Below are 10918 nucleotides of genomic sequence, written 5' to 3' on the forward strand. Positions count from 1 at the left end.
CCGGTTTTCCGAAATCCATTACATGATGTTTCCATAGTTGCAGCTGTGTTATAGGCTTTGCCGAAGATACTAGCTATTGCGTATGGAGATACAGTACTAAATTGGTTTTCGCGAAGCCAATTTTCTATCTCCTGGACATAAAACGTTTTTAACGGGGACATGAACGAAACATCTAAAGGCTGCATTTTGTTGGTCGAATGGGGCGGAAGACAAATTATCGTTACATAATTTTCTTTTGCCAAGTCTATTAATGCAATGTTTCTTGTGTGGGAGTAGTGTCCATCTAACACAAGTAGAACTGGATCAGCAGCTGAGGGTTTTGTAATCTTGATGAAGTGACTCAACCACTTTGTAAATATATCAGATTGAACCCAGCCAGAAATGTGACAGTCAGCTACTGCTCCAGCTGGAGCACCAAGCATTAGCTCTGCCCTCATATTTTACGGGGAAAAATAAGTAATGGTGGTACGTACACTCCTGCAGCATTCATACATGTTACCACGGTGATTAGTTTACCTCTTTCAGCGGAGGTTAATGAGGAAACCTGCTTTTTTCCCCTCAGAGATAAAACCTTGCTATGCTTATGTTGAACTATTGTAATGCCCGTTGCGTCTACATTGAAGACTCTCTGGAAAGGATCTTGGAGCTTGTTATATTCTGGCTCATAGAGATCGAAGAACACGGATACTTTTTCGGGTGTGAAAGATTTGATACGAGCCGCAGACATGCCTTGGGGTGTTCGCATCGAGAGTTGTGGGTGCCTCTTCATAAATAACCTCAACCATTTTTCCCCAGCTGATTTATTAACTCCATTGAATGGATGCGGGAGCTTATTTTTTATTGCAAGCTGGAATGCTATTCTTTTAATATCCCCTGACCTAAGGCCATAAAAGCGCTGTTCCATTTCTAATGCATATTGAAATAGGTCATGTTCTAGTTCTGCAGAAAAAACTGGTTTCCGACCAATGGATAGCTTCACAAGTTCTTCTGGACTTTTTTCTGATTTTGAGTACCTTTCTACGGTGCCTTTAGGTACACCAAATACTTTTGAGGCTTTTAGATATCCCATCTCTTTATTACGTACCGCCTTTACAGCTGCTACCATTGCACGAGGGTTCCATTGTTTATGTTTCTTTGCCATCTGCAACCGAAAAATGATAAACACGAAGTTATTGTTTGGGTGCCTAATTTGAGATACTCTCAAATACGGACACCATTTGGTATCTCAAATTAGGAACTTTCAGTATTACAAATTGACAACAACATTTTAGGTTAGTTATAGAAGAATATTGCCGTATTTCTATGTGACATCATTAAACAACACCTATACTAACTACTACTACACATAATATATTTTTTGCGCGATCGGTCATTTCTGACTATTTACCATGGGTGTTTCCATGACAGTACGTAGAATTTACCAGTTGCTATGATTACGACGACGCCAAAATTACTTACCGATCTAAAAACAGAACAGCAAAATTACTTACCGACGCCTTTTTAAAAATCAACAGTCTTACATTACATTTAATCTTTAATTATTGTTAGGTACATTAAACGTACAATTTGTGCTGCTGTTTCCTATAGCAAGACGCTCATAAAGTCATAAAGGAAGTGCAAAGCTAGTAAACTACATCAGACACATGCACATTGCACATTTTTATGAAATTATTCATTTCAATTTTGACAAGTAAACTGGTTACCTAGTGATGTACACCATACCACTTCGATCATTTCGATTCATTCTGCTCGTTAATTTCTTAGTGCATATTTATATTGGTTGCATAATTTTAATTTCGATCGCGCAAAAAAATGTTATAAGCACGTCGAACGTTAAGGGTTACCGTTCTCAGACAATAATTGGAGTCGTCGCTTCGCTCCTCCTCCAAACAATTGTCTTCGAACGGTAAAAATCCCTTATCGTTCTCCATACTTAATATACTATTATTTACGCTTACCTTGACTGTAAATGCCGGTTCAATCGTATAATCGAATAGTATATTAAGATACAAGTGTATAATCAAGTCTTTAAAGCACGCGCAACGAGTTTAAGGGCACGACGCAAAGCGGAGTGCCTTTAACGTTGCAAGTGCTTTAAAGACCAATTATACACGTGTATCTTATAGTATTTTTTTTATACCTGCAGTATAATTTAAAAATAGGAAATACAATGAAGTCATATTGACGTTATACTCGAATACATGTCTAATTAAGTGGGCTGGGTGTTCGTAATTTCACGATTGCCATGGAAATGTCACTTGACGTTTGCTTATAAAAATCATCGTCTTTGTGAATTAAACGATTTCCATTGAAAAAGATCATACACCGTTCATTAAATCGCTTGTAAAATCTAAACAAACGTTGGTAGGTGTAAAATCCAGCTCCAGTAAAGCCTATTATAAAGAATATGAAAAGTTGTTTCCATGGATGAATAGGAAGTTACTTACGAATACAGTCTTAAATGAATTGATAATGCTGGCATACATGAAGGAAATGTCAAAGGTATTTAAATCTTCTATATTTTGGTGCATTCATTCAAAACTTCCAAGCAATGTTGCGATTAAAAAGTGGAACAGATTTGGAAGCATACCCTAAATTACGCGCGTTTGTGAAAGCTTCAACCAAAGGATAGGTACAAAAGCCAAAGAAATGTTTTGCATTTACAGAAAGCGACCTAAGAGGATTTTTTATTTCATCCAGATGACAGTTTCAAAAGTCATACTTGAAGTATCGTTACTTAGCAACTTTAAAGCACGTGTGTTTTAAAGGCCTTTTTTCCAGAGACTTGTTATAACTAGACCGCGCGTAACGTAGATTTTACTATAAACGCCTGTTGTCAATATAGGATAGGCAACCAACTGTTCATTGCGGGGCAGACGTACGTTCTGCAGCTTGCTTTAGCCATGTTTATTCTAAATTTTAGTAGCAAAAAGAGATAACATACAGCTGTTAACTGTTTTAATCGAATTTATTGGTATTTTATTTGAACTAAATTGGTATATAACTGCCTTACTCTAGTCCTAATTTGATTTATATGTGTATTTTGGTGGTGAACACGTATGAGAAAATATACTCTTAAAACTAAAGATGTAGTAGTAAAATATGATTATTTAGCGGATTTTGATTCAATATATGCCTATCCAAAAACCCAAATGGGCTGTAACTGTTATTTATTTTTCTTAGACTGCTGATAACCATTTTGTTTACAACGCGGTGTGGTGTGGATTGAATGAAAAACCTGAACACATTTTCAGCAATTTTGGCAAATTTTTAATGCATCGCTTGATACGTGCAACAATCCTCCACGATTTTTTCTAGTTAAAAGCTTTGAATGACTCTCTGATGCGAATATCGGATCTGCACATATGGAACATTTAACAGACTTAGCTATTTTTCTTGTAACAAAACCTGAAATATACTTAGTACCCGTAAGTACTTAGTTACGTCTATACCTAATAGGCAAATAGGTATTGCCGTTGTCTTGCTGGTAAAGGATGTCGAATAATAGTTCTACGTTATTTTAAGTGAATGGGAAAGTCGAAAACGCTCGGTATTGCATTATTGTTTAACACCTTCGTAGGTACCTTTCTAAAATCGGCTTCATTCCCCGCAAAATGCATTATGGTGGGAGTAAATTTTTCTCTTCGAATGGCTCTGATCCATTGGCCCTTTAAACTTTTATCCGTTGAAAATCAGCGTATTATTTACAAATTTATCGACAGAGTACATGTTGATAGGCACAAGTTAACCTAAGTTTATTGGTTTATTCTCAACAGAAATTTATCTGTTCACTAATTCGAGCTAATCACGAGAATGATTAATGAACGGAACATCTAAAATATCAGCTTATTTCATTATATTGCATATCATCTCAGCGATTTTTGCCCCGCGGTGCATTGTGTGTTGCATACTGTGTCGACAACACCTTAGATACGTTAAGCGCAGTCTAGTTATAGCAAGTCTCTGCTTTTTTCGCACGCATTTGAGTGTTTAAAACGGAGATTGTGATTCAGGTATAATAAAAAAAACTTTATCAGCCAAATTACACCAAACATGCGGTTGTACAAAAATAAACTTTCCGACGCACTCAACGACCACTGTACCACTTTCTTGCAGTCTATTTCTTTTAGTTTGCGCCATTCCTCTTAGATGGCATTGCATGTATGATGATATAAGACGCTATCTCAAATTAGGCACCTACTACGGATGATTTAAATACATCTTTGGCAATGGATGTAAACGATGCTGCTGTTCTCAGTTGCATTACAACGGGAGTTGGAGAAAGTCAGTTACTTGAACAACATGCAGCTTTAGATTTACCTAGTCTCACTTCTTATATTTATCGAAAAAGCCATTTAAAAGTGTCTGCAGCTATTCGGAAATCTGCATGGAGCTCTATGAAAGAAGCCGGTAAAGAAGAAGCAAGACTTGCTCGCGATCTTGGAGAGGTTACAGAAGACGGAATTCCTATGATAACTGTCATAGCCGATGGAGCATGGTGCAAGCGCTCTTATAAAACTAACTACAATGCTTTATCAGGAGTTGTATGAATATACTGTGTTGTACTTGAGTTTAATTTAATATTGTATTTATTTAGGGATGCATTATTGGACAGAGAACTGGAAAATTATTGTTTCTCGGCATACGCAATAAGTATTGTACATACTGTGAAAAAAATTCCCACGCCGAAATAAAACCAGAGTTTCATACGTGCTTTAAAAATTGGAGCGGCACATCAACCTCGATGGAATCCGACATTATAATAGAAGGCTTTAAAACCTCTATAAAGCTTCACGGATTAATTTTTAAGCGATTGGTAGGAGATGGAGACAGCAGTGTAATGAAGAAGTTAAAATTAGAAAAACCTTATGGAAACACTTTAGTAGAAAAAGTTGAATGTCGCAATCATTTGCTACGAAATTATTGTAGTAAATTGAGAGAACTAGTTCAAAAAAGAAAAAGTTCAAAAGATATCCTTGTTCCTCCTATATTACGTAAATATTTGGAAAAAAATATCATTAGGCTGCGAATCGCCGTAACAAAGGCTGTGGCATATAGGAGAAATACTTCGGATCCAATTGAGAAAAAAATCGAAAGTTTAAAGTCCGACTTAATCAATTCGCCCAGCCATATATTTGGAGAGCATAAAAGCCAGCCACTTGGATATTTTTGTGATAAAGACAAACCCGATGAAGATGACAAGGTGCAAGGTTTGTATATTTGTTGCGCATCAGTTAAGTTTGATAGGTACTTATGATACATCTTATAGATTTTAAACTATGCGGTTTTTACGACGATATAATGTGTTGTGTGCATCGTTTGGTGCAAAACGCATCAAGTTTGCTCATGGATATGGACAACAACGCAGCGGAACTTTATAATTCTATATTATGCAAATTTGTGGGAGGAAAGCGCATACACTTTGCCTCAAGCGGTGCATACCAAACAAGATGCGAAGCTGCAGCGTCGTCGTACAACTGCTCCTATGATTTATACAAAATACTATATCAATCTCCAGGTAGACACACCAAACAGTTTGTGTCTACTAGATTGAAGCTTAAGGCACAACGAAAAAAATACAAAAAGGCTGCCAAAACTAGGACAGTAATCGCTCCAAAATACTTCCCATACATTCGCTGCAGCCGATGAAGATTATGGAGCAGTAGAGGACATGTCCCAGGAGGAGTACCTATGGTCGCAAAAAAAACGAATTTTTAAATTCATTGAAAAAAAATGTAAACGAAAGGTTGGCTCTTGAAGTAAAAACTAGAGGTCAAACCACAAATCCGCTTTGGAAACAAGAGCGATCTTTGCGCCTCAGTCCTCAGTTTTTGGAAAAATCTGTAAGATGAGGCCAACAACATCATGCGTTAAAACTGTGGAGTGGTTACTCTATAAAGATTTTTCTGGAACAGCAGCTACACGATATGGAGTTGAACATGAACCGATAGCTATTGCTAAATTTTCAGAAGTCACCGGTTTAGATGTTCAAACATGTGGTCTATTTTTGCATAAAGACTATCCTTATTTGACGGCTAGTCCAGACGGGTTAGTAGCAGACAATGGACTACTTGAGGTAAAATGTCCCGCTTCAGCCGCAAAGTTATCCATCGTTGAAGCTATTCAAGAAAAAAAATTAAATTCCTGTCTTTAGACAGAAATGGAGAGGTCTGCTTGAAAAGTGATGATACATATATGTATCAAATACAAGGACAGATGGAGGTATGCCAAAAAAGACCACTGTTACTTTGTCACTTGGACTCCTCTAGATTTTAAAATTTTGAAGGTAAGTAAGGTGGGGTAAGTGAGTAGTAAAATTGTGAAAGTTCGCATGAATCATATGTTTCTAAAAACAGATTTATGTTTTAGGTTTCCACAATCTGAGCAATCTAATTAAGGTGCTATTTTGCTACTTTGACGGCTGAGAAATCATAAAATTATATTTTCAGAATTTATTATTATTTTTTTTAAAACAATGCCCATACTACACACTTACCCCTAATAATGGGGCAAGTGTGTAGACAGTTGTGTGCAGCCATATAGAGTAAATGTATTTCCGTCTGGGGCAAGAGTGTAAAACTGCGTACTTTTTTATATATTTGCCATCAAACTCTTTTAGAAAAAAATACTTAAGGCTATGTGAACGTTTTATTAAACTATTCTTATAAAAATATATCATTTAGAGAACATTGTAATGTCCAAAAGAAACTCCAAAACGATAAAGACCTCTTTTTGCAACAGTTGGAGTTGGAAGTAACATCACGATGTCGTTTCTGGGAACGAATGCAATATCTTCAGGATCTGCCCAGACAAAACTATTCGGAACAGAAGGATTTAAAGTAGGGACTGTTCTGGTAAATTTAACTTCTACGTCTTGACTTTCGTCAATCGATATAACTTGTCCCACGTAATGACGTCGAGTTTTTTTGGTTTCAAAAACTGCAAGAATCCAATCCTTGGCAGATATACTGGATATATCTATGATTTCTTCAACATATTTTGCAAGTGACCCTTCCTCTCTAAATTCTTCTATATCATCGCTCTCATTGTAAACTATTTCTTCGTCCGATGAGCTCTCCGATTCTATGAAAGTTCTACTCTTTTTTGATTGAACTTCTGGTTTATTGCTGTTTTCGTTCAAGCGTTTCATAGCCTAATGATTTCTGCTCCACTAGCTACTTTTCTTCGGCGTTTCACACCTGTATTAACGTGCTGTTTTACAGTAGAAAGTAACAGCTCTTCAAAAGATTGTCCGGTATTTAAAGCAGATTTTTCTGCACATTCATTTGACAGCATATTTGTTTCTGACTCTACAGTAGACGTGCTTGTTACAGCAGACGTGCTTGGCACAGTAGACGTGCTTGGCCCAGTTTGCGGCTGTTCAACTCCTACATGCAGGTTTCTTTGTGTTTTCCATCTTTTTAGTACCATCGGATCATAGCTTTCTTCAGGTATGACTTGAGAATTAAATGGCAAGATTCGACCCTTCTTAAAACCATTGGAAATGATTTCCGGATTTGTTTCTCTCCAAATTTTTCCAACCAGTTTACTGAACTGTTTCTTCGGAATTTTATATCCCTGGTTCTGTCTTTGCCATTGTGCTAACATAGCGTCCCATCTTGACTTTACAGAGCGAAATACAGTTAAATCTAATGGTTGTAACAGATGGCTCGAATGCGGCGGTAACTTCAGTATTGTTACGTTATTGTCTATTGCCAATTTTATGACACGTTCGTCAACATGGGATACGTGTCCGTCGTATATGACTAAAACTGGTCTTTTATCGCCAAGTTGCTCTAAGAAAGTTTCAAAAGTTCCAAAATAACGTACAAATAGGTCTGCCTCCATCCAACCATTCGATGTGGCTGCATATGTTGTACCCGGGAAGCTTTCGTTTTCTGGTGCCATCCATTTATCCCAGATGTTTTTGCCCTTGTAAACTATCAATGGAGGCGCTTTATATCCGGCAGCATTTGCTGCCATTAAAACAGTAATATTATCTCTACCCACACCCCCTGTAGTTCTTGAAGATTTATTTTTATTTTGCCTTTATTTTTAAGTGGGCGGGGTTTCAGCCGAGGCTGCTCTACCAACCCAACCCACTATACATTTACAAATATCCATGCCCGAACCCGGATTCGAACCAGGGACCCTGTACCGCAGTCGAGCTTCCACTGAACTGCGCTACACGGGCCGGCATGATGCTCCTTTTTTCCCCACAAGTGTCATTTGACGAGGATTGTCGCACGAGGTAGTTTGCCGCATAAGCCGCGTAGCGGCGAATGCGGCAAAAGCCGAGCGCGACAAGTAGACAAATGACACGTGTGCTTTATACTATTTTTTCTATTTCGACTTTTATTTTAAATAATAAATTATACAAATTATAAATATTGCCTTTAGGCGTTGTTAGGTAATTTTAAACTATCATTCAGTCCTGTATTTTCAAACTTTTAATTATTTGCTCTGTAAGTGTATCGTGATTTGGTCATAATTCCATTTTGCGGCAGTTATGATGAATACGGATGACAAACACGTCTCTTGTACCCCACCAGAGATCCAAGAGATTGCCAATGAAGCGACGTTAAATTTACTGCCTGTAAAATCGAAAGTAAAGTACGAGGAGTACAAAATTTTTGAAAACTGGCTGGCCGAGAAGGGAGTTCAAAAAGTAAGCAAGAATGTACTGCTGGCATATTTTACTACGCTAAGTAAAAATAAAAAAAGTTCTACCCTTTGGAGTATATATTCAAAATTAATCGGAATTAATACAATCGGTCAAGTTCCTCGTACGTGATTTACACTTTACAGGTTATGTTTAGTTTTGATTTGACGGATACCGTTGACGGCAAAAAAGCGAGGGGTACCTGTAGTATAGTAGCAAGCTGGCAACAGCGCTCGAGGCCTGGCAACATCTCGACCTCCATCTATCTGACGGCCTTCGAGAGAACCTGAGCGGAGCGCGAACGTAACAATTAACCTTACTTTTAAGACAGCGATTAACACGAGGTCATCGAATAATATTCTGAAATATAGAGCTTAGTCGTTAACAATATTCTTATTTCAGATTAACAAACACCCCCTCAAACATCAGAGTATAACAGTACCAATCCAACAAAATAAAAAAAATAATACGTTTCTATTTCTTTCAGCATCATTTCTGTCTAGAAACGCACGCAAACTGGGCCAATCAAGTACGGTTTCGGTATTGTTCCCACATCGAAATAGAAAAAAATATTTACCTGGGGTAAGTGTGTAGGTACTACACACATGGCCCAAGAAAATAATACACACTTTCCCCCTCCTACTATTTTTAGTGGGGCAAGTGTTTAGTACAACGTATTTTTTTAAAAATCAACGATATGTAAAAAATACTACGAATGACAAGAAAATATTACTAAAGCTTACCTGTTTTTAAAAAAATATATTTTAAAAGTATCACTTATACCACTGTTGTCGCTAGATTTCGAAAAGCCTGCGTACTCGTGTTAAATCGCCACACGACTGATGCAACAACATCACCGGTTTCTACGAAAATTTTGAATAATTGTAACAGTTTAAAATAGTATTAACCTTTGTAGTCATATTTCTATTTCCATTACCCTGTATTACATGTTCGCGCATCGTTGAGTGCAACCAATATGTCAATTCTCTAGTTACTTTTATATTTTTGTGTTACCTGCCCGTTTTAGTTTCTCGATCTACCGATCAATGACGTCAGTTTACTGTAATTCGATACCTTGCTGTCATTGGTTTTAAATTCGTTTCCTTTATCGATAAGCATTAAATATTACCATTTATGGTATTGACATATCCATCGGCTCTCGTGGTTGGTTGGAATTATTCGTCGTCGGTTGCATCGTGACCGGAAACAAGAAAGTTAGCGTCTTTTTTTCTCGCCACCTGCTTTAGAAAGACGGTCGATTTGTGATCCCGAGTTGGGGGTGCTTGTTATATCTTCCAGTGGTTGATTTGGGATCGAACACCCTTGCGAAAGCATCTTTTAACCAAGTCAACCCAAATTAATGTTTGCACCAAGCAGTTTCGTTTTAATGCTTGAGGACAAACTTCCGTAAGGAATTTTTTTTTGTACTGGAGAAATTTCAAGCCACCTTAATCGTAAGTTATACTCCGTGTGATCGAATCCACTTTACCTTCTTTCTATTTCTAGGGGGAATCCATCGTATTTATGGTATAAGAAGGCTACCTTACTTTAACGAAGTTCTTTTTTTTTGTGTACTCTCTGCTTTAAGAGGTTAGCGCATTATATTTGGTTAACCGTGGCCATAATTACATTATATTTTCGAGTCCTTGTAAGGAGTCAAAGTCCAACGATTCCGTAGCTTCTACTTACTCTCTAAGCGGAACACATCTACGTTAAACGACAATATGCAGAAGTTCCGTGTACTGTAAAATCTGCCATTGAAACGTTACTATCTCTAAGGCGCAGCCAAACAGATACTGCGGACACCAACCCTTTTGACACCTGTTGCGGTACATAGAAAACCGTTAGCCGTTTACACGTACACCAGGAATCTTAGGAACCAGAGACCTACCTATCGTAGTGGTGATATCTTATTATTGTTTAAACTATTGCTTTTGTGTATTTGCATTTCATTTAACCCATACTTATGTGGTAAATGTTAACTGGCCGAACACTAGAGCCACCCATATTACTCTTAATTAGTACGCTTGAACTTGAAAGGGACTAATTTGCTTTAATTAACTGCATTTACTCATGTGAAGTAAATCACCTGTGAAGTACAGAGCTCTATATCATGATTTAAACTTCGATACCCTACAAGCTATCAAGGTATTCAATCCACTGTCAATTTAACCCATTAAACTCTAATCACTGTGCAACGGTAGTGGGTGTTCTATACCTACTTTCAGGATTTTTGGTATGAACTAGTTTCAGCTA

This window comes from Photinus pyralis, unplaced genomic scaffold (assembly GCF_008802855.1).
Source record: "Photinus pyralis isolate 1611_PpyrPB1 unplaced genomic scaffold, Ppyr1.3 Ppyr1.4_LG1, whole genome shotgun sequence".
NCBI lineage: Eukaryota > Metazoa > Arthropoda > Insecta > Coleoptera > Lampyridae > Photinus > Photinus pyralis.